Genomic DNA, 23,668 nt, shown 5'->3' with positions numbered 1-23,668 from the left:
TTACACAGGCTATGTGGCTGTAATCTCACTGCTCAGGCTTGTGAAAGTTTGGCATCAGCTTTACAATCCTCAAACTCTGTCCTGAGAGAGCTTGACCTGAGTAACAATGACTTGCAGGATTCTGGAGTAAAGCTGCTTTCTGATGGACTGAAGAGTCCAAACTGTCAGCTAGAGATTCTGAGGTAAATGGTTTTCAATCAAATAAATTAAAAACATATAAATATACGATGTGTCACTGTGTTAATTTATGCTAACAGCTCATAATCCAGTGTTTGCAGTATTTTAGAGTTGCTTGGTTCATACTAAGTTCTGCTTTACACAAATTGCTGAGTGTTGGGTCATTTATAACATGGATATGAAAACACAACATGCATTAAACATCTGCCCTTTTATTTGATGGACCATATTAATTCATATTGTATCAAATTAATCATATTGTAATGATGAGTCAATAAAGTGAGGATCTATTTGCAGCTTTTTAATAAGAGTAAACATAGTAGTACAGTCGTGGTCCATCAACAGAAAACAGGGTCATCAGAGTCAAGACAAAAGGAAGAGTAATAGACAAGCAGAGTAAACAACAGTCCATATAACAGAGCAAGAGGGTCCAGGGTCAAACACAGTAATCCGATAGAGAAGATAATAATACTCAGAAATGTCAGCCGGGGCAAAACAAGACTTTGTGAAGAGTGAGGGTAAGACAGAGGCTTAATACCATTTTCTAAACTATAGCAAATTAACTGTGGTAATGTGAGAGGTGTCTGAATAAATTTTGTTTCGACTGCATACTTTACGTTATTGCATTTATAATGATGGAAAGGTTTATTTTTTTAGCACAAAATTAATCTTACGACATGACCATATAAAAATGATCAATAGCTGAAATGGGTATAAATTTGTGTAAGTGATGTCTGATTGTTACATGGACAATTGCTGTGTTTGTAGATTGTCTGGCTGTATGGTGACAGAGAAAGGCTGTCGTCACGTGTTTTCAGCTCTGAGTTCAAACCCCTCACAACTGAGAGAGCTGGATCTGAGCTACAATCACCCAGGACACTCAGGAGTCAAGCTCTTTAAGAAACTGGAGGATCCAAACTGCTCATTGGAAAAACTAAAGTATGTCAAGCAGTTTTATTTATTTTTATATTATTATAAATATTCATTTTTTTAATTTAAGTAAAATTTTTGTCATCCTTTGGTCACAGTCAAGAAGTCTCTAACTAAAACTTTGTTCAATAAGTTAACCAATAGGGAAGCTTTTTTTAAATACATTTTTTTAAATTAAGGTTCCATATAGTTCCAAAAGTTCCATATAGGAAAGATATTACAATACTATGTATTCTATATTCAGCTGCACTAACAATTTATATATTCATTTGAACATAAATATTGATGTAAAATAAATAAATAAAATACAAGTAATCATTTATGAAAGAATAAATAAATGGGACAAAAGAACTTTAGCCTCAGGCATTAACCTATGGGTTCATAGGCAATGCTCGTGTATAGTGTTGTCACGGTACCAAAATTTCAGTATTCGGTACCAATACCATTGAAAATTCACGGTTCTCGGTACCAATTTCGGTACCAAAGCAAAACACAATAACATGTTAATTGAGCAACACACTATTTTTTATTAATAAACTTAAAAATAAAATGTACAAAAAAACAGTGCCATTCTTTATACTTAAGTAAAATTTTGTTAAAAGTTTTTCCACAGGTTAAAAAAGTATTTCAAGGATTGAAAACATTTTAGTAATTAAATAACATCTAAATAAATTACAGGCATAAAAAATGTAAAGAAGCTTCACCCAAACATTTTGTCATATTTCTGCTGCTGCTGAAAAACATCTGTAACCGTTGTCTGTTTTGGAGTTCGCTGGGGTCTTTCATGATCTTCCTCAATCTGCAACTGTAAAAAGAAAATATAATATACTTAAGTAAAGCCGTGGGCTAAGTCTGACCAGATGTGACATCAGATCATTGACACCAGCAAAAATATTAATTTTCAGTAAACCTCAGCTGTTATAATAAATTTAGATAAGATTACATATATTAAGACCAGTGTCTATCACAGATGAAAACTGCAGTATTAAAAAACACTTAATTTTTATTTGTTAGATACTGTAACATTGCCTAACAATAAACAGTAGTTATATGGCAATTATTCTTCGTGAGGTTAGGTTAATTTCAACATTTACTAATGCATAAAATCATGTTAATCTGTTAAACATGGAAAAACATGAATGATCATGTGTTTGTATTAAATAACATTCACAAACATGAATTAATGTTGTAAAAATACTCTAAGTTTATGTTAGATGATGCATGAATTTGATCTTATTGTAAAGTATTACCAAACTAAACAGGGAATAAAACGTGTTTTATTTGATTGTACTTTTATTCAATCCAAACTGCATTCATATTTATTATCAAAAAGCTTTTTAAATCTGCTAGAGTTATCCAGCCAAGAATAAGTCTAGAACGTTTTCTGACAGACGAATATTAAGGACATAAACATTGTTAACGACACATTTGTACATTCTCTAACACACATATTTTGGATACACAGGTCATTTGTGTGTAAAAATAGAAAATACATCATGTACTTATTTTTTTACTCTAACAAAAGTTATAGGAGCGTTGTTTCAAATTCATTCATAAGGCCCAGCATATTAGCGTTAGCCGCGCTTATGCTAACGATTCACTACACAAACGGTGATGTTTATTTCAGTCTGACATTCAAATTAAAATATGCAATAATGCTCTAAATATGAAATTAAAATGAAACTTACCTTACTTGAACTCTTTCATTTGATCCCTGAGTCGGTCTTTGAGGTGTTTTAAGTTTGATGTGTTTCCTCCTTTCGAGAGAAGCTAGACGACATCCTTTGCAAATAGCTTTTTGATGATCTATGATGTTCGCCATGTTTAGCCGCAAATCCAAACTAATTGGAGCAAGCCTGGCTCTTCTTTGTCAACAAGTGGATTCAGAGCCACGGCATCAGCAGCGGCAGTTGAACAGAGCACAACTGCGCAGTGCACACCTTTTGTACAGCGTATCAAGAACCGGGTTGACCGGATAGTCGGTACCACCGGTACTTAAGAAAACCTGGTACCGTAACGTTTTAATTTTTTTAGTACCGACTTGGTACCGAAGTACCGGGACTTTTGACAACACTACTCGTGTAGGCATACATAATCAAAATAAAATAATTTTTGTGGAATTGTGCTTGTGAACTGGGTAGTGAAAGTGCTTGTGAAAATGCTGTCTACACTGGATGCTGCACGACGTGACAAGCCCGAGGCGAAGACGGAAAGCCGATGATCTTGGGTGACACCGCGGATCCGGAGGGCCAAGGCGGAACCCAAGGCTCTGGTGACCAAGGCGGAGATGGAGATCCGGAGGTCCGCAGTGGAGCCGGAGCGACAGAGGGTCGAGGCTGTGCCCGCGGGAGGGAGGAGGTCCAACGAGCCGGTGGGACGGAGCGACGAGGCACAGCCGGAGGAGTATAGTCCAGAGGTGAAGGTGGGGCGACGACTGACCAGGGCGGACCCGGAGGGACGATGGAGCCCGGTGGAGCTGGTGGACCGACGGGCGACGGCGGAGACGAGGGAGCAGAGAGCCGGGGTGGAGCCGCAGGGTCGGAGGGCCGAGGTGGAGTACAGGACTCTGAGGCTGGAGGCAATGGTGAGGGATCCTCCAGCCATGACACCAGTGGAGACTGGCAGACCCACGGCGAACCCACCACATAGATGGTGGACTGAGGGTGAACAAGGGGACAGACAGAAGACGGTGGGAATTCAGGATGGCTGGACGGAACCAGCGGAGATACAGGATGGCTGGACGGAACCAGCGGAGATTCAGGCATAGACAGAAGAGGGAGGGTGGGTGGGAAGTCCAGGCAGACAGGTATTTCAGTGATAAAGTCTATTAAGTCCCCAGAGTGTTGCTCAAGCTCACCCCCAGTGGTGGTGCAGTGGGCAGGGCTCTCTACCGCCCTCTCTTGCTCCACGCAGCACTCCACCGTTGCGGATGTAATGGCCGGCTCACGCACCTGATCAGCAGTTTTGACCCCGTCGGCACTCCATACTGCTGTCGCTCTGGGCTCGGGCTTCCCGTCTCTGATGGGCTAATAATCCGTGGGTCGGGGTGGCTGGCTGGGCTCTGGGTCTGGAGTGGCACTCGGGTCTGTTTCTCCAGTGTCCACTCCACAAACGCGGCAAAATCCGGAAGACGGCGCTCTGCATGACGCGCTGAGGCTAGCGTCATAAAATGTACAGAGCACATCGTCCGGGTAGCTGGTGGTATGAGCTACGAGCTGGAACATGATGGTAAATCCCTCGAGCGGTAAATCCCCCTGCTTCAGCCGGAGGAGGATGAATTCTGGTCGGAGGAAGGAATCCATGGGGGAAACACAACGGAAACAAAAACACTGGAAAAGGAACGAGAAACAAAAAACTGGGGGAGACGCGGAAAAACTGTTTCGGTCGGTCTTTCTGTCACGATCAGGCAGAAACACAAACAACGACATAATAAAAAGACGTACATTTAATAAATCCAATGGGAAACATGCAGACACAGGAACACAGAATGGTAACATTAAAGACCGACAAGAATACAGGGGAAAACACACACCTTAAATACACAGACTGATTACACATCCAGGTGGAGACAATGAAGGAGAAACCAAACATACTCTGAACTGCGGGGGAGAATGGGAGAAACCAACATGAAAGTCCGGGGATGTGACACTGGTGAGCTCAGCAACATAAAAAGGCCTGGATGTCCATGCAAGACAGCATTGGTGGATGATCGGAGAATCCTCTGCATGGTAAAGAAAAACCCTTTCACAATTTTAAGTAAAGAACACTCTCCAGGAGGTATATCAGCCATGTTTGTAGTTTTGAACACTTTTTATACATGTTTTTAGTTCTAAATGAATCCTCATCCACAGTGCAATGCGTTGTGGGCAATATTAGCTGTTAAAGTGTTCATCAAACTGCACTTCAAATTCTAACCATAAGTAGTAGACCATCTGGGAATGTTTGGCATACTCATTTCAACATACTACGATTTTGGGAGATACTAATTCTATTTAGTTGAATACTATTTAGGATGGTTTCTTTTAATTTTTGAGATTTTTCATTGAAGAGATCACTGACTGTATCTCCTCATAAAGCTTTAACTCTACAAACACCAAATTCGGGTCACGGGACACTGATTGTGATATCTTTTCTAGCTGATCGGACCTAGGATTTTCATAAAAATGAAGATTAACAATTATAAAAATCCCTGTCGATCGTAACTGCTTAAGAGGCCAGGAAGGAGCTAGGAAGGCTCAGTACAACAGGGTAATTTCAGTTGCTACAGATTTATTGAAGCAATGCCATCAACTAGTGTCCATTTAAGTGCAATAATTCCATGAAAGAAAAAAAAAGGAAAAAAAAAAAAACACAACAAACAATCACTGGAACTACTCAACACAAAGAAAAAAGCTGTCAGCAGCAAAACCTACGGCTCAAAAATACTTTGCAGGGGGACTTCGCACAGGCTTTAAACATATCTCTCATCAGACATGCACTTTCCAAGGTTAACAGATGCAGTTTTCTGTCCCCCAGCCCCTCCCATACAACTTCAACACAATCGATTTATAGGCAGTTTCCCGCCACACATCCATAGAACGATCTATTCTCATGGGTTAATACATATCATTTTGTTCATCTCTCATGATACATTTCCTCAAAGTAGAAATACACATAACACAAACCGGAATACCACAGCAACACACTTTTCTTTGTAACGGACTTAAACATATAACCGATGTGTTATCACTACATCCAGCACCAGGGGCGCCGCTCGCAATTTTGGGCCCTACGACAAAATATGAGATTGGGCCCCCCCTATCACACAAAAGCAGATCTCTGGGGGCCCCTAAAGTGCGTGGGCCCTTAGAATTGTCCTAAGTTTCCCCCCCTTAGCGGCGCCCCTGTCCAGCACACCCATTCAGAAAATGGAACGATATTAATTACTGAAGCGTTCCGGTTACGCGCGCTACCAGAGCACTCCATGCACTAACTGGAGATGACAAGCAAAAATTGACTACACATCTACTACACCTATTGGCCACTGCATTCAAGTTAGTCTGAATTCACTTTGTGACGAACTCACCTTATGTGAGTGACACCTCATCAAGGAAGGGCTGTGCACTTCTAGCTACACACACACACACACACACACACACACACATATATATATATATATATATATATATATATTATTTTTTTAAAACAAATATATATACAGTATAAACCTGCTCATGCTACATCATGTGTTCTAATTTTCTAATTCTACAATTTTTATTGTTATTTTTATTATTGTTTATATTTATTATTTTTTTTTATTTATTAAATATGTTTAGTTGTTGTAGAAGCAACAGCTGAAAAAACTGCTTAAATAATATTTATAGCTGGTAAATTTTATCAGATCACCAGAGAATGTTGTTTGTATCATGATTAAAATGGCAGATGTGGAAAAATGTTTTAGGCCCTGCTTGCAAGTAGAACTAGAAATTAGGACAAAATATTGTAATTTCCCTACTGTAGAATAAGGTAAAATAACATACCTGTGAAATACTCAATTTATTTCACATAATTGTTTCCCAATATTACTAGAATAGTAATCTAACATTATTATTATCATCATCATATTCTAATTTGTTTGGTTTCTAAATATACCAGTGTGAGTGTAATTTAGACTGAGACACCATATCACAGCTAAAAAGAGGATTGATTCACCTTTAAACCTCAAGAAACCAATTCACTAGTTTTTTCTTTTTAACCTTTATTGGTACTCTTCATTTTGAACTCTCAAAGTGCACCAGATGATGAATTTACCTGTAAAATGTACAACATTTTCTTTCGGAGGGGCATGTTCCCAGACCCCTGAGAGCGACTGCTGTGGGAATTCTCACTCCAAGCTGAACTCAAAAGCTGGCAGCCCTGTTAGCAAAGCCCAGCAAATAGTCTAAGACATGCTAGTGTGGATCATGGAGGAGAATCCAGGATTACAGCAGGACTGAAGAAATGTACGTATAAACTCTCTCTCTCACTCTCTCTCTCTCTCTCTCTCTCTCACACACACACACACACACACACACACACACACACACACACACACAGCTGTAGTGATTGTTGTAAATGTCTCTGTTCTTGTGTTCAGATGCCTGTTTTCTCACACTGGATCCAAACACAGCACACACTCAACTCAGTCTGTCTGATTAAAACAGAAAGGTGACACATGTGACAGAGAATCAGCCGTATCCTGATCATCCAGACAGATTTGATGAGTATCCTCAGGTGTTGTGTAGAGAGAGTGTGTGTGGACGCTGTTACTGGGAGATTGAGTGGAGTGGAGAATATGTGGATATATCAGAAAATATATACACATATATATCAAAAAAAAAAAAATTCCTTTCCTGATCTTCCCTTTCTAGACCGTACTCATCTAACAACGCCTGACATATGGTATTTTTGAGCACTTCCTATGTCGATCCGCCTCCTTAGGATGAATCATTTGTTGTATTCCCAATTGTAAGTCGCTTTGGATAAAAGCGTCTGCTAAATGAATAAATGTAAATGTAAATGTAAATGTATCAGTGTCATATAAGAGCATCAGCAGGAAGGGATCGGGTTATGAGTGTGTGTTTGGACGTAATGATCAGTCCTGGTGTTTGAGCTGCTCTCCTGACAGATACTCATTCATACACAATAAGATAGAGACTGATCTCCGTGTGAAGCCCACATTCATCAGTAGAACAGGAGTGAATGATATCTATAGAGTAGGAGTGTATGTGGATCACGGAGCAGGAACTCTGTCCTTCTACAGCGTCTCTGACACAATGATCCTCATCCACACAGAACACACCACATTCACTCAGCCGCTCTATCCTGGGTTTGGGGTTTATTATCATGGATCATCAGCTTCACTGTATTGATGAATGAGAATAGACTGACGAGAGACTCTGTCCTGACTGAAATGAGCTCCAGGACAGTTTCACAGCATTTAATAAAATATATTTATTGTAACTACAGTAAAGCTGTTGTGGTTTTATGATGTTTTCAAAATAATATAATTTAATGGCAGTATATTTAAAAACAAAACAAAACTAAAATATGTAAAAATGTGTTAAAACATGTACACACTTTTTTTTTTTAGATCATTAGCGCTTTAGTATGCTGTCTGCCCCTTTTTGAGTGCTTTTGTTTTTCACCAAAGCTGCCTATATGCCCTGATTGATCTTAAAAGTGTTTTTTTCCTTCTTTTATTACTATTAGTCCTTTATTGTTTCATGTATTTTGTTCTTTTATTGTTGTTGTTTGGCTTGGTGTTTATTATGCAATGTAAAATAATAATAAAAATACTTTTTAAAAAATTTACAAACTTTGAATTGATTTAAACAAGTATTACTTTAGATATAATGCAAATATTGAGCTGAAATATTGTATCAATACTCTTTAAATTACACAAATTATAACTTACAACAAATAATAATAAAATAAGAGATATTTAGAATATAAAATAAAGTATATATTTGGTTCATATTATATTATTATTATTATTTGAATGATAACAGATTAATAAACAACTATGAATACAATAATCACATTACACCGTAAAATAAAAAGTCAGTATTTATAATAACAATAAATAATTTTATTTTATTATTAAAATAACTAATCAATTAAGAAATATGTTTTGATTGCAATATGATTATTAAGTCAGTATGCATTAAAAATAATATTTTTTTTTATTATAACAATTAAACAAATCAATAAGAAATCTCTTACTATTGAAACAATTAAATTACACTGTAAAATAGTGTCAGTATTTCATAATAAAATAAAGAGATTATTTTGGTTATTATTATTTAAATTACAATTGCAATAATTAAAATGCACTGTAAAATGTTTTTATAAAACTAATAATAAAAACAAAACTAATAATATTCTTATATTATATTAATTACTGTATAATTTTATTATTTAGACTGTAACCAACTTAAAAAATCCAAAACATTTACTATTTAAAAAATATTATTGCAGTGGCAAATAAAAAGTCAGTATTTATTAAAAATAGTACACCAAATATCATTATTATACTGTTATTTTATTTTGTAATATAAAAAATAACATTAAATCAAGTAATATGTTATGATTGCAATAATACTATTGTACTGTAAAATAAAAACTCAGTATTTTATTATTATTAAATAATGACTTCATTTTAAAATTTATTAACAAGATTATTACAATAGTTACAGTTATAATTGTTATAGTGTCAAGTAAAAATACTAATTTGGTTATTATTAATAATAATAATACTATAAATATATATGTAATATATATGTGTGATTACTGCAATCATAACACTTCTTTGCCTATTTATTATAATTCAAATAATAACAAAATGTTATAAAATAGTAATCAATATTTTGATTTTTTTATATTATATGACTATTATTATTATTATTAGTTTTATATTGATTAGTTTAATTGTTTTAATTAAAAAATAAAGTAAAATTAAGAATTTGCTGTTTTAGTAGTTAAATAGGATTTCAATAAATGTCAATTACTCAGTTATCAATGAATAACTCACTATCAATAAAATGACAATACTATGTAAATAAAATAGTGAAATTACAATATTGCAATAATGAATCAATATAAAAATGTTATGATTTTTGTTATGAGTTATGATAATCGCATTGAACTGTAAAACATAATGTAATTATTTTTTTTATTTGGGCAACATTAATATCATTAATGTTTAATATCACACAGCACATGTGCAAATACTAACCTAGCTGGGAACTAATTTCAGGTGCTGCGTGATATTAATGCGCCTGCTTCGGCCATATTACGGCAGCAAACTTCCTTGACTATTACGCCGGAATATGAGAGTAGTTCCTAATCTTATCGGCCTAGAAAATCACAGCTTTACATTTTCCGCTGGTCTTAGTACACGATATAACTACAGAAGAGTCAAATTTCAAATAGGACAAATATCGAAACTCATTGACGTGATTGAAAGGCGGCTGCAGCGCTGATCAAAGTCGGACAAATGATCTTACCAGAATTCATTGTTTTGTAAGGCGACAGCTGATTTCTGGCGGCGCCGCATGAAGTCGAACGCACCTAATGCTAATTCTGGTAAGATCATTTGTCCGACTTTGATCGGCGCTGCAGCCGCCTTTCAATCACGTGTTCCATCAAAGTACCATGAGAGCAAAACGAGAGCAGTCGCAGAGGTCAGGCGCTGCAGTTTCTCAAATTCGGCTGCGAAAGCCTTGATGACGACACACTTTATTCTCATTGGTCAGATTATGTGACGACAAGCACGACGTGTGCTGCGTGTTTTTTCTTAAAAAAATTCTTGTACGTAATCAATCTTTATATCGAATATCTGATATTCAAACAAAACAATAATGATGAAAATGAAGATTAGATGATATGGTAAATATATATTATGATTGTATAAGAGTTAAAGTTTGGAAAAAAACTGGTCAACCAGAGGCCGTTTTTTAATGGATGTTGTGAGAGGCTTGACTACACTGAATAAACTGCTTATATTTGAAAAATGTCCTATAGCTAACTACAAAACCAAGATACAAATAATAAACGTCATATTGCATTACATAAAAGTAACTCACATTGATATGATCAATAAAAAAGCAAAACGATTGTATAGAATAAACGATAGGGAAACTTTTTTCTTTTCTTTTTTTATCTAATGTAGTTTCATTTATTCTTTTTCTTTATTCCTTTTTTTTTTTTTTTTGTATGTTTGGAATACAGTTTCATCCTCTGTAAGTGTCCGACTTGACGGCCGCCTCTTTACTCCTCCCCCGACTGCAAGCGGCTGCTCTCGCAAGCCGGCGGCAGGCTAGTGTAGTGCATCTCGAACGCACCTAATGGCTCTGGCTCAGGGTTGGCGTCTTCACTCCACTTTTATCCACGGGACACCGACGCGATTGGATGGCTGAACAGTGACGTCACGGCAACACGGGAACCAGGTGAGCGGCGTGGACCAATGGGAGGAAAATATGGAAGTGAAAGTAAAAACAAGAGAGACTCGGGGAGGAAGATAAACAGAGACAGGGGGACGCAGCGAAGTAACAACTTGACATTCAGGACATTTTACAGGTAATCTTAAAAATACTTTTTATGTAACTCTGTTATATGAAACATTAGGCTAATGTAAGCTACCAAAAACGTTTTGGTTTAATTATGAGTGTATTAAATAATTCAGTAGGGCACGTTTGGTGCGCACCTGGGTGTGTTTGACGTCAGAGTTCGGGACGTTTGGAATTTTCTTTGAAAATTTACATTTATTAACGTAAAATTTAGCAAGGAATAACAGTAAATTAATAATACATTTACAATGAGAAGGGTCGAAATTAAAAGAGAAAAAACATTTTTGGGGGTTATACAGAAGTTTGGATCTAAATTTTCCAAGAAAATTAGAAAAGATCAACCTAAAACACTTTACAGACTTAAATTCAAGCAGGAGTGAGCCGGCAGTGTATTCGTGCGCTGCAATTGCAAAAAACAAACAAACAAACAAACAAACAAACAAACAAACAAACAAATAAACAAACAAAAAACTTACTGGCTGAATGAAAGTAAGAATTTGCAAGGAGTATGAATAATTTCAGGCTTGACTATATATATAAACTTTATAATGAATTATTAAATCATTGATTAACACCATTTATAATCCTTCATTGCATAAAGATAATTTCGTTTATATATCGGAATCAACATTTGAAGTAGTTCAAAATCTTTTATTAAAGTTGTCCTAAATCCAAAACAATACTCGTTTTTGTCGTAGGACAACTTTGGTGAAAATGTTTTTGATCCTACTTTTAATGTTGACTACTGTATATTTAAATTTGTATACTTAATTATTAAATCATAGATTAAAAGTCAAAAGTCTGCTGCTGTCACATTCAATGTTAATATGCTTCCAAAACACACCAGGAAACTAACTCAACACACAGCTGTTGGTGATTGTTTACTTTAATAAATAACATAACATGACTTTGTGAGTAAGGCCTGGTTTACACTACAGGTCTTGATGCCCAGTTCTGATTGATGCCTATATCCCATTTTTTTTGGCTGTCCGTTTACACGTTCTTTTAATTGTGACTCATTTCAGATTTATGTGTTTACATTTGCCATACCATCTTAAACATGGGGCATGCATTGTTGTCGTTTTCCTCCATGACATGTGCTTCCTATTGAGAATAATATGTGATCAATGCTGATCAAACCAGTCACAACACATTTAAAAAAAATATGATGCATAATTTGTTGGATTTGTTGTTTGCTTAAAGTTTTCCTCCAGTTCTTATTAATAATTACTTTATTAATAGTCAAATACAGCTATTTTATCTTTGCTATTATAAATAAGAACATATGCAAAAAACAGTAAAACGAATAGCCTATTACATTTAAGCAAAAGCATTTATGTGCAAAAAACAAATACTCAAATATGTTTATTAGAATTAAATTATTAAAACTACAAAATCAGTTTAAAGAAGTGCAGCGAGTGATTTTTCTCTTTTTCTATGGTTAGATTAACATTGATGAGACGGACTACTGTACAGATATACTGTAATGCACCAATCAAATATAATATTACACATCAGATATTTTTCCCCAACAGTTCCTCAAGCGTTCACTGAAGACAGAACAGATTATGTTTACGTTTTAAATATTGTAATTCTGTGTATATGTGTATTTATTGGGTTTGCGCCGTTATGCGCACACTTTGAATGACAGTCAGTGCGAGAAGCGAGCAGAGAAAAGGTAATCCACTCAGTAAATGTACAAATAAAGACACTTTTAGATCACTATTTGGAGCATTTGGGATCACTAGACGGGGGCTTAAAAAACTTTTTCTTTTTGCAAAAAACTAAAAGAACATTTTTCACCATTTTGCCTGTACCTAAAATATCCTGTCCGTATTTACACTCATTTTGTCAGCATGGATAATGTACAAAGTTCTCAAAGTTACACAAATGTGCCAACAGATGGCAGTATTGAACTGAAGATAAATGATAGGGTGTGGTCTATAACAACCTTAGTCAGTTAGCGTCATTCTGGGTCAGATTGTGTTCGTCGGAGACGGAGTGAAGATTGTTCTTGGTGATCGTTATAATTTGTGCCTATTGTGTGCGTTATTGACAAGTAAGTCATTAAAGTGTTAGTGCTAGAATCATTATGATCCTTTAGCCTCAAAGTGTTATCGTTACATTCCTAATACTATGTAAATAACTCGGCAGCCTCATTGCCGCAATATCGTCAGTTGTGATATTATTTAAGCTTATTGAAACTATTGTGGAAGTAATTTCTAGTATGCTGTTTGCATCTACTATATTTCAGCAACTTTATAGTACTTGATTTGTGAGTTAATTGGGGATTGCAGTGTATATATGACCCGCATTAAGAACGCCATTTTGAACAGCGCAGTTTTGTTATAACTGCGTCATCATTTTCCCTTTGTTACACGATGCATATATAGCCTATTAGAAATGCCACTTGTATAAGTAAAGATGTACAATTTCATTCAGTGATGTTAAATAGTGTTGTAACTTTTGTATTTTCTACATTTATAGAGAACCACACGCAAATGCATAAATACTTGTAAGATCCATCAACGGGATTAAAGTTTATTTGTTGGAAATCTGGACTCTTGCACCTCTTTTTAACGGAAGAACATGGCTAGAAGGCGGAAGCCAGTGTAACGCACACAGTATCGGTGACAAATGGTCCTTCGAGCCGGATCTTCGCTGACTACGCCATGGCAACCTCCAGAAACTATTATGATGATCAGCCACCACGAAGTCCTCGGCCGGCCCGTACCCGAAGGGCACCAACCTACCTGGATGACTTTGTGTACAGCTATCCATCACATCAGAACATCCCTCCAGTGTTGATGGAATCTAACCAAGCCAGAACAAAGATTTTTCCCCACTATCAGGTGATGCGTACAACCTCAACACCCGCTATCAGTGTGAGCAAAGATGATGAGTCAGGATGGTATAATCTACAGACGCGGTTTGAGAGACTGGCTGGTGAAATGAGAGACTTACAGGTACAAATGGACAGTGTGAGACGTGGTTCATATGAAAAGAGTTCTTCTCAGCATTATGAAAATCCCTCTCCCTTGCCTTTTAATCCTGATCGTCACTCAGAAAGCGCACTGGCACCTTCCCATATTTCAGTCTTACATCGCTTAAGTCCTGATAAACCATCTGAAATGATTCAGCCTGCTTCACAGTTAGTTCAACAGGTAGACAATCAGCAAAATCCAGGGATTTCCTCTGCCTTACCTCCAATGCAGCTCAATCACCCAGCATCTGTGCCAGTGCTTCACCCAGCTGGACTTTCAAAGCAAATTCCCAGGTCGTGCTCAATGCCACAGATGCCTTCTCAGGTCAAGCTTCAACCACAATTTCATGCAACACAGTCATTATTGTGGCCACCGACAGTCCCATACGCAATACACACTCCTCCTGTGCAGCAAGTAGAGCAACCATTAGTCGGGCAATGCTGTCAACCAGATACTCAAACCACATATTATTCGCCACCACCTCAGAGACCGTTCTCACAAGTTCTGCCACCTCAGTCATCTTACTTTATGCCACAGTATGTTCCGTCCCAAGCCCGTGGCTATCAAGCTCCAGTGCAAACCTCTGCCCTGAATGCCTACCCAAACCAGCCTACAATGCCAGGTTTGATGGAAATGGCTATCACTGCATCCTATGGCATACCAAAGCCCAAATTGTTACCCTTTTCTTCAGGTAAAGAGAGTGACTTTCTCATACTCAAAAAAGGACTTGACAGCATACTTGGCCCTCACTCCCATCTGACTGAGGATTATAAGTACCAAGTTCTTCTTGACCATTTGAAATTACCGACTGCCTATCAAGTAGCAAAGCGGTTTGTTAACAGTCCAATGCCATACACACATTCAATGAAAGCCTTACAGCAACGTTACGGACAACCCAGACATCTGGTCCAAAGTGAGCTTAAGGAAATTCTTAATGCGCCCACCGTAAAACCAGGCGACGCTCAAGGGTTTGAAGACTTTGCTGCTGCAGTGAACACTTTAGTGGGTATGTTGAGCACACTGGATGGTCCTGCCAGATCTGAACTACAATGCGGTTCTCATGTGGACACATTACTTACTAAGTTACCCGTCGGCTACAGAGATTCCTTTATTGAACATTGTCTTACCCAAGGAATTCTCATGAGTGGCACTACTCACACTTACACTCTTCCTGACTTCGCTCAGTGGCTTGAGAAAAGGTCTCAAGCAATACAAATCTCCCGCCGAGTGTCAGAGACAGTTCATGTAGAGCCCTCACGCAGAGAGCCAAGACAAATGAGACCTCAGAAGTTCAAAACTACTACCATTCTCCTTGGTAATAAAGATGACACCAAAGCTGATATGCGATCCAGTGTCATTCCTTCTTGTGTTTCAGCCCCTGTCAACACCAAAAGAAGAGAAAGATTTAAGCCATTCTGTCCTTACTGTAATAACCAGGACCATTACCTCAGTGCTTGTGCTGAATTTGCCAAGCTAGGTCAGTCTGAACGGGCTAACTGGATAAATGAAAAAGAGAGGTGTTGGCGGTGTGGTCGTGGACACAAGTTTGACAAGTGTACTCTAAAGAAGCCTTGTTCCAGCTGTGGTGGACAACATCTTGAAATTCTGCACGACATTGCCACTACCAAAACTCCCAGTGTTCTCACTCTTAGTACATCCCATCGTACTATCTACATGGATAAGGCGAGCCATTCAGGGAGAGTCATGTTAAAGGTAGTCCCCATCCAGCTTCATAATGGAAAAATAACACTGAATACATTCGCTGTTTTGGATGATGGCTCAGAAAGGACAGTTATACTGGAAGCAGCAGTGAAGCACCTTGGACTGAAAGGTACAGATGAAGTCTTAACACTGAGAACAATTAGACAGGATATTGTCCAACTTCAAGGGACTGCTGTATCTTTTGAAGTGTCCGCTCTCTCGAAGCCCAAGGTTAAGTTCCCGATTGTACATGCCTTTTCAGCGAGTGAATTGAACCTGGCTCAACAGTCATGCCCAGCAGACATTTTAAAACAGAAGTACGGACATTTGAAGGGAATCCCATTAAAAGCATTCAGTGAAGTCCAGCCTATGGTGCTCATCGGATCTGATCATCCGCATTTGATAACACCTGTTAGTCCTGTTCATTTGGGCCCACCAGGAGCTCCTATTGCAACCCAAACTCTACTGGGATGGACAGCTCAAGGTCCCACAACTTTCCTGCACCACCCAAAAGGTGAAAGTTCCTGTTTGCACACAATGTTTCTTTCCCCTGCTCAAGCCCTACATCAGCACGTCGAAAGGCTTTGGCAGCTAGATACCTTGCCGTTCCAGAGTGTCAGAGATGTGACCCGTTCCAAACAAGACCAACGAGCTATGGAAATGCTTGAAGAGAAAACTGTGTGTCTCCTAGTGGATGGAGTAAGCCGTTATGCAACTCCTCTTCTCCGTCGAAAGAATGCTGCTCACCTTCATGCTCCTCCCACTGCTGTAATGGCTCTCCTCAGATCTACAGAGCGTAGACTGAGCCATAACCCTGAACAAGCTGCAGCGTACAATGCTGAAATTACCAAGTTGGAGAATGCTGGCTATGCAATGAAAGTCACAGTTGACGAAGCTAACAAGTCCCCTGAATCTTGGTATATACCACACCATATGGTATATCACAATGGAAAGGCCAGAGTGGTTTTTAACTGTTCATACCGTTATCAGCAAGCCTGTCTGAATGACGATCTGTTGCCAGGACCTACGCTGGGTCCATCTTTACTCGGTGTACTTCTAAGGTTTAGAGAGCATGCCGTAGCAATTAGTGGGGACATTAAAGCCATGTTTCATCAGGTGAGGCTTCTCCCTGAAGACCAGCCCCTGCTTCGTTTCCTGTGGAGGAATATGGAGAGAGAGCGCAGTCCAGACATTTATGAATGGCGGGTGTTGCCGTTTGGAACAACGTGTAGCCCATGCTGCGCAATCTATGCTCTCCAACGGTACGTCAGAGACCATAAAGCCAGCAATGAAGATGTGATGGAGTCTGTACTGCGTGCTTTCTATGTGGACAATTGTCTCCAATCCTTCTATACAGCAAACACAGCCAAAGGATTCATTGATAAGCTTCGTGCTTTTCTCGCTGCTGGGGGTTTCGAAATAAGGCAATGGGCAAGTAACATCCCAGAAGTTATAGCTCACCTTCCAACTGAAGCAAGATCCCAGGATTGTGAACTTTGGCTGACCGAAGACAAAAGTGATCCACAAGAATCTACTCTTGGGCTAAAGTGGCACTGTGTCTCTGATACCATCGGATATAAGCAGCGACCCATGTGTGACAAAGCACCCACCATGAGAAACGTGTATAGGACGCTTGCCAGCCAATATGACCCTCTAGGATTTATTATCCCATATACCACCCGGGCCAAGGTCCTGATTCAGGCACTCTGGAAGAAGGATAGAGGATGGGATACACCTATTGAAGGCAAGCTCCTCTCTCTGTGGCAAACTTGGGAAGATGACCTGCCCAATCTACAGGAAATATGTTTCCCAAGATGCTACTTTCCCATAGGTGTCAACTCCCTCTCTACAGCTGCCGATCTTCACGTATTTTGTGATGCATCAGAGGAAGCCTATGGATCTGTAGCCTACCTCCGAGTGGAGGATGAGCAGGGTCACATCCACATGTCCTTTGTCATGGCTAGGTCCCGGGTTGCACCAAAGAAGCAACTCTCGATGCCTCGCTTAGAACTTTGTGCAGCACTGACTGGAGCCCAGCTAGCTCAGGTACTACAGACGGAACTCAGTCTCAATCTCAGACAAACAATACTGTGGTCAGACTCTACAATAGTGTTGAGTTGGATAAAATCAGAGTCCTGCCAGTATAAAGTGTTTGTGGGGACCCGAATCGCTGAGATTCAAGATCTTGTAGGAGCAGACAACTGGAGGTATGTTGATTCCAACAACAATCCTGCAGATGACATAACAAGAGGAAAAAAGTTGTTAGAATTGTCCGTTCCATGCAGATGGAGAGATGGCCCCTCTTTCTTGCTTCAATCTCCAAATCAGTGGCCTGCATGTCCACCACTAAACTCTGTAGAACAGGAGGAATTGCGTAAAACTACTTTCTGTGGCACAATCTCAGTCATTGATAATCCAGAGCTTGATCTAGCAGATTATGAGTCTTGGGAAAGGCTAGTAGACGCTGCATATAAAACCACTCATGGGGAGGCTGCATCATCCATGTCTGCCGAAGCACGTATTCAGACTGAAATTGCAATCCTATGTAGGGCACAAACAGAAAGCTTTTCAGAGGAACTCAAAGCATTACAACAGCAGAAACCGGTGCCAACCAGTAGTCGCTTAAGAACTCTCTCTCCAGTTTATGACCAATCTATGGGATTGATTCGTGTTGGGGGTCGACTTCGTAAAGCAGAAACACTAGGGATGGATGAAATCCACCCAATAGTGCTTGATCCTAGTCATCCAGTGACAAAGTTACTAATCAAAGACTTTGATCATCGACTTCTTCATGCTGGACCTGACAGAGTTTTCTGTGAACTGAGAAGAACCTTCTGGATCCTAAGGGGTAGACAGGCTGTTAAGAAACACCAACGGAAGTGTACAGAATGTGTCAGATGGCGTCAGAAGCCTACCGTGCCTAAAATGGCTGATCTTCCATCTGCACGTTTGCGTCTCTTTAAACCCCCTTTTTGGTCTACAGGAGTTGACTGTTTCGGTCCTTACCACATCAAAATTGGAAGACGACAAGAGAAACGTTGGGGCATTGTGTTCAAATGCCTAACAACAAGGTGTGTGCATTTAGACCTCCTCTGTAATATGGACACAGATTCCTTTTTGTTGGCACTCAGAAGATTTGTAGCGAGACGAGGCAAGCCTTATGAACTCCTGTGTGATCAAGGCACAAACTTCCGTGGCGGAGAAAGGGAATTACAGGAAGCCTTTACTTCTCTCACACCTGAGTTAAAAGAACAGCTAGCCAAGCAAAATATTGACTTCAGATTTAACCCACCCCATGCTCCTCACTTTGGAGGAGCATGGGAGAGAGAAATAAAATCTATCAAGGCATCCTTACAAGTAGTCCTAAAGGACCTGATCCTTCCAGAAGAGGTACTGAGGACTGTACTGATTGAAGTTGAGGGCATCATGAACTCGAAACCTCTAGGATATGTTTCGTCAGACATCTCAGATCCTGATCCAATCACACCCAACTTGCTGCTTATGGGGCGGCGGGACGCCTCCCTTCCACAAGCCGTGTATGGACCAAGTGATCTATTGGGACGTAGGCGCTACCGACACAGCCAGGTGATAGCAGATCACTTCTGGAGTCAGTTCATTCGAAAGTACTTGCCCAGTCTGCAACTTCGTCATAAATGGCAGAGCTCTTCTCCAAATCTCACAACAGGACAAGTGGTTATGGTTGTTGACCCACAACTACCCAGAGCCTTATGGCCAGTTGGCCGTGTTATGAGAATCATTACAAGTGATGATGGTAATGTACGTACAGCAGAGGTGAACATCAAAGACCGTACATATACCCGCCCTGTAGCCAAATTGGTTGTGCTGCCTGAACTGACTGATAAGGATGAGAGTTCTTAAAGGCTAAGTAGAGCACTTTGCTTCATTACAAATATAACAAGTATATTTGTGGGGCGGCTGTACAAAGTTCTCAAAGTTACACAAATGTGCCAACAGATGGCAGTATTGAACTGAAGATAAATGATAGGGTGTGGTCTATAACAACCTTAGTCAGTTAGCGTCATTCTGGGTCAGATTGTGTTCGTCGGAGACGGAGTGAAGATTGTTCTTGGTGATCGTTATAATTTGTGCCTATTGTGTGCGTTATTGACAAGTAAGTCATTAAAGTGTTAGTGCTAGAATCATTATGATCCTTTAGCCTCAAAGTGTTATCGTTACATTCCTAATACTATGTAAATAACTCGGCAGCCTCATTGCCGCAATATCGTCAGTTGTGATATTATTTAAGCTTATTGAAACTATTGTGGAAGTAATTTCTAGTATGCTGTTTGCATCTACTATATTTCAGCAACTTTATAGTACTTGATTTGTGAGTTAATTGGGGATTGCAGTGTATATATGACCCGCATTAAGAACGCCATTTTGAACAGCGCAGTTTTGTTATAACTGCGTCATCATTTTCCCTTTGTTACACGATGCATATATAGCCTATTAGAAATGCCACTTGTATAAGTAAAGATGTACAATTTCATTCAGTGATGTTAAATAGTGTTGTAACTTTTGTATTTTCTACATTTATAGAGAACCACACGCAAATGCATAAATACTTGTAAGATCCATCAACGGGATTAAAGTTTATTTGTTGGAAATCTGGACTCTTGCACCTCTTTTTAACGGAAGAACATGGCTAGAAGGCGGAAGCCAGTGTAACGCACACAGTATCGGTAACAGATAACATAAGACGTCATTAAACTGCAGAGAAGTACCAAATTGTAGCAACTGTATGACGTACAGAGCGCAATGCTTCAAAAAATCCGATCTGCCTGTTTACATGACAGTTGGCACATATCTAATTTATATCTGATTTATTTCCACAAATGAAAACTGATCTCGAAATATCTGAATGCATGCGTTTTTTACTCGTTTCCACTGTCATAGAACAGATCTGATCTGTGTCACATATGAGCAAAAAATTGGAATTAAGTCGCATTTAACTGACAGTGTAAACAGAGCCAAAATGTGGGTTATTTAAGTTGCTGTTGTCAAACGATTTTAATACATAGATAAAATAAATGAAAGATTACTGACTATACTATTGCTACTATTATAAAATTATTACAAAAAGGACAACTATGTTTTTAAATTTTGTTCGACAAAGGTTCTCAGATGCAAGTTGTCCACCACATGCTCTTAAAATGTATGCATGTCTTGCATAAATTCAAAAACAAATATCAGTGGCTCTACAAGATCATCCTTGATGAACTCTGCACTGAAGAAATGTTCCCTCCATGCACAGTATACAAAGAAGCTGAACTGAGCCAAAAAAATTCCCAAAGTTGTCCATACACCACTGACTTAGTCTTAAGACACAGACCTAAGGAACAACAATGCAAAAGAGGATATGTATACAAATATGCGGACCAATAATGGCTGCAATCCCTCTAACAACGCCTACTTTTCATGCGGGCTGAACAACCTGCTTTACCTGTGCAGAGTCGAGGGTGAAAAGACTGGTTTCGTCTACCTAGAAAACATGTTTGAGCCTGTTCTCTTTAGTACTACCTTTTTTTAAGGTAACTGGCAGTTTTCCTGACAGGCTACAAAGTAACATGTACAAGTTACCTGTAAGTAGAAAGGCTCTTCCTGTTAGTGGTAAAAATACAGCACAAGTTTACCAAGTTTTTCATAAAAACAAGCTATTTTTAGCCTTATGATTTTCAAGTATGTGCTTTTACCTGAGAGATTTCTTCAAACCTCCTTTTTCGCCACCTAAATACAGGCTGTAGATCACCTCTCAGGAAGGCTTTGGACTCCTCAGCATAGTGCACAAACAATTTTTTTGTCTGGAAAAAAGTGATTGAACATTGAATGTTACATAACTCCTCTCTCATGAAAGCTTTAAATATTCAAAATTTAATTTAGACAGTTCCTCACTAATTTAACGTATGAAGAACATGTACCCAATTAGCACAGACACAATATATCTGATAGATATCAGGATAGTTTCTGATAACATTTACTTTATAATTGAAACAACAATTTCACATCTCTTTATTCCTGTGCGAATTAAATAAATATACTTACAATTATCCCTTTGCGGTCGTTGATTCCTCTACTCCATTTTAAAACACGTCCAAACATTCAGAGGCCTGCTTGTGTGTGATATATCAGATAAATATAGGGATAACATTTACCTAATAATTAAAAACAATAATTTTACTTCAACTTAATCTTGTACAAATAAACATGCTTACGATAATTTCTGTGTGGCCGTTAAATCCTGTCTATCACGTTGAGTATAGCGTGTCTGAGAGTGCATGTGTCTAATTGTACATGCACAGCCGAGAGTGCATGTCTGCAGCCAGACTCTATTGGGGTGCAGGGGACCAAACAACTGTTTCTTGAAGTGCCCTTTTGTGTCATCATCCTGTGCCCATACAGAGGCGCCGTCATCATGCCCGAAATGTCTATCAGCTGTACCCTTAGAGATCCTTTCTTCCGAGGGACTCTTTGAAGTGGCTAGTTCTGAGCACTTCGGTTTGGAACGACACTTTAATATGGTGGCCATGATTGTTTTTACTTCAAAGTGCCCTTTGGAGGGCGATATATCCCGTTTGGAAAGCACTGAACATCAAGTTAAGTGTGAAACCAGACCAACGATGCAGGGGGAACCAGGAACAAGCAACCCTCGGATCGGACCGCAGCAAATGAGCACAGTGTAAACGCCACCTAGTTTTACTTAACAGGATTGTCTCGAGAAAAAAAACAAAAAACAAATGAGTGTCAACTGAGTTAGCAAGTAAAATATTATCTCCAGATTATACATGTTGTAATTATAGAAAACAGCAGAATTACGGTAAAACTATTTATTTGAAAATCTATCATTTACTCTGTAATTTTACTCAAAATACAACTCCTACTGAAGGAAAATGTCTGTAATTTCCAACTTAAATTAAAACAGTGATATCAGGAGTGAGAGAAGATGATCATTTAAAGACTGAAGAAAAGACTGAAGAGAAATGGATTATCTTTGTAGTGTTTGGACCAATCAGACACAGTCATTTGTTACATTTAACAAACAATCTTTAAAATCAATAAGCCAGCTTTATGTTGGAGTTCTGCAAACAACCTCCAAAAATGACTAACATCCAAAACTTGTCCTACTCCTTTCCTAGCAAAAGCATTATGACTCTTAGACAAACCTTCCTATGAACGAACACACATATCCTCAGATCATTGTGTATGTTATTGCAGTTCATATATCTTGTCTTTTGTATTGTGTAATGTTTTTATGCATGTGTTATGATAGATATAGACAGATATACTATGTAGTATAACCACACGTGACATGTTTGGTCAGCATTAAAAGAGTATAATTTCTGCTTTTTGCAGTGCAAAGTTTGTAATGAAAATAAGAATACGTTTTCATCATAGTTATTTCTGCTCATTCGAAATCAGATACCCTTACATTTGTTTCAATGCATTGCTTGTGAATAAGTGTTTGGTCACCTAAAAATATTCAGTAGCCTATCTAGAAGGAACAAACTAATTCCTTTTGAACTATAATTTACCTATAATTTGCCTATAATTTGTCTGTTGCCGTCATCATAACCTTCACATTCTCTATCAAGCTAGGTAAATATGTTTAACGTGAATTCTTGCTTAATTTGCAATAATATTACGGACAGTTGGCGTGAATTGTTCTCATGATGGAGCGGTCTTGGAGCGAGTGAAAACCACGACGCTCCGACTTTTAAAAAATCCGCTCCTCCCTCCATTCAAAATCACACCGCTTCACTCCGCACTCCG

At 38.7% G+C, this 23,668-nt stretch overlaps 1 protein-coding gene across 1 annotated transcript in view; it reads left to right on the top strand.

The window, feature by feature from the left end:
- Positions 1 to 11,142: 11,142 nt before the first annotated feature.
- The window catches only part of LOC141333941 (NLR family CARD domain-containing protein 3-like), a 40,928-nt gene continuing 28,402 nt past the window's right edge, over positions 11,143 to 23,668 (top strand). The window contains exon 1 of the mRNA XM_073839092.1: positions 11,143 to 11,205. The gene's annotated coding sequence lies outside the window, so the exon portion shown is untranslated. The remainder of the gene's footprint in view (positions 11,206 to 23,668) is intronic.

Source organism: Garra rufa, chromosome 4 (genome assembly GCF_049309525.1).
Source record: "Garra rufa chromosome 4, GarRuf1.0, whole genome shotgun sequence".
Classification (NCBI taxonomy): domain Eukaryota; kingdom Metazoa; phylum Chordata; class Actinopteri; order Cypriniformes; family Cyprinidae; genus Garra; species Garra rufa.
Note: the sequence above shows the minus strand (reverse complement) of the source record. Positions and strands in the feature narration are given on the sequence as shown.